The sequence below is a fragment of the Penaeus monodon genome, chromosome 16, assembly GCF_015228065.2.
Source record: "Penaeus monodon isolate SGIC_2016 chromosome 16, NSTDA_Pmon_1, whole genome shotgun sequence".
Lineage (NCBI taxonomy): Eukaryota > Metazoa > Arthropoda > Malacostraca > Decapoda > Penaeidae > Penaeus > Penaeus monodon.
The window spans coordinates 30,020,916-30,023,415 of NC_051401.1; the positions used below are offsets into that span (position 1 = coordinate 30,020,916).

General features: G+C 34.1%; 1 long non-coding RNA gene across 1 annotated transcript in view; it reads right to left on the reverse strand.

The window, feature by feature from the left end:
• LOC119582701 overlaps window positions 1–2,500 on the reverse strand; it is a 38,365-nt gene that overhangs the window by 34,900 nt on the left and 965 nt on the right. The window lies entirely within an intron of this gene.

Consider the following 2,500-nt stretch of genomic DNA (forward strand, 5'->3'; position numbering starts at 1 on the left):
GAAAAAGAGGAAAAGAAGAGAAAAGGGAGAGAGAGAGAGAGAGAGAGGGGAGAGAGAGAAAGAGGAGAGAAAGAGAGAAAAGAGAGAGAGGAAGAAGAGAGAGGAGAGAAGAGAGAGAGAGATGGGAGGGAGAGAGAGAGAGAGAGGGGGGAGAGAGCAGAGACAGAGACAGAGGACAGAGACAGAAAAGACAGAGACAGAGACAAAACAGGGACAGAGACAAAACAGAGCAGAGACAGAGAGACAGAGAGAGACAGAGAGAGACAGACAGAGAGAGAGAGACAGAGAGAGAGACAGAGATCAAGAGACAGAGACAGTGAGTCAGAGACAGATCTGAAACTGAATGGAGCAACAACTTATTAGATGAAGGAATTAATAACATAACTCCTGACTGACTGACTGACTGACTGACTGACTGACTGACTGACTGACTGACTGACTGACTGACTGACTGACTGACTGACTGACTGACTGACTGACTGACTGACTGACTGACTGACCTGACTGACCAATCACTTGGTAAGTCAATCACTCTTTGATTTATTCATTCATATAATCAGTAACTTCCTACTATGTACATTAATTACTATCAATCTGTCTGTAACATGCTTACTGTTTGCCACTGCCTAGATATGCATACACATTAAAAAGCTATGAATGTGAATTAATGCCACAATACAAGATGCATATATTCTGCTTCAACATTACAGATTAATTAGTATTACATAATTCCGAAGAGGATATAAAATAAAATATAAATTCATGCCTCATATATGTTATTATTAACATTTATGCATACCTTTTTTTAAATGTCAATACAAAATATATTCAGGCTGCACATAGTATTTACTTGTTTTAATTAGTTAATATTCTATCTCCATAGCAGGTATAGTCTGAAATTTGTGCTTGTAAGAAACTGCTTTATCAGTAATTCATATTCAGCCTGATAGATCTGATTATTAGACAATCAATTATATCTAATATAAAAAATGAATTGACATTATTTTCATCATTTGTTTTTATACCATTCAAATGAACAGATATACATTCTTCTTGTAGTTCAACTGCTGATCTCTTATAGGCCTAATAGCCTTATATATGAAACTAACTATTGCTTCATCTTACAAAAATATATAATTATATAAATTTAAATAAATATATGTTGTTTTGTCTAATTACACAAGATGATGAACTTTCTACAAAGTAAATACACATATTTATTAGATTAGAAAAGAATAGATTCAAATTCATAATCTGAGCAGCTTCTACCCTTGGCAGAAAGTAGGCTACCTCCCTAGTCTATCTCTAGTTCCAGTGTGAAAAAGGTAAAACAATGGCAACTCTCCCAAGGAAATGGAATTTACAACTACAAAGAAGCACATGTGACAGACCAGTAATTTCTTTCATTTCTCTTTTGGTAGCTATAACTTTACAACAAAAGAGCTTGGAGATAGTTATGCAATGAAAGGCAATTTGGAACTAGAATAAATCAAGGACTTTTGTAGTATGCATAGGTACACTGGAATACAGACCAAGTTGGAGCTGAAAGGGAGCAGAAGGGCTTATGGGATCAATATACCTAAACAGGATAGGGATGAATATACCTAAACAGGATGAATATAACTAAAAACAATGGTAAAAATAAGCATAATTACTATAATGTTACAAACATTAGTAACAGCAAATTAAGATAACACAAAATATTTTTGTAATCAAGGAAAAGGGTGAAATGGCGAGACAGGCAGTACTCAAAATTAGCTCATTGGTGACTTAATACAGGTACAGCCATCCATGTGTAAAAATACTTAATAAAGTAAGTTCACAGTGGACATGGCATGTATGTATATGCCATGCCCATTGGCAATGTTTTTTGTTTTTGTTTTTTGGGGGGTGTATTTATTTCTGCTCCTAAAGCAGTAATGTGATGTAGATCCCAAAGTCTTTTTCTTATAATGAACAAATATTTTTTTTACAATATAGAAAAAAAATATTTAGATTAAGATGTCATATTTAAGTGCAATTTCAAAATTATGAAAAAACATGTCCTTTTATCTATATTTCACATCAACTCTATATAAATATGCAAAAAAAGTAAAACATGCAAATTCTCATCACTGTGTTTCACAATACAAGATGCAACTGGTATAGTTTAATTATGTTTTTATCATAATTACATGTAATTGTGAGGAAGAAATACTTGAATCCCATATATCATATCTGTTTTCCTAAGTTATTTATTTTCATTCAAACCTTTACCAGGTTGTTCTTGTAAGTGGGTCCCACACTATTGACAGCAACAAGTATTTGGTCCCCCTAAGAGCCAACTGTCTCCCTTTATGCAAAATGTATTGGTAATCTGTGTTATGCTCTGACTTACAGCTCATATATGGTAAATGAATATTGTTTCCCATGCAGTCAGTTGCATGGCAGTGAGCCCCAGAGATATAAAACTGCAGGTTGGGTTAGACACATTGTACAGCACATCAACATACTATATGCA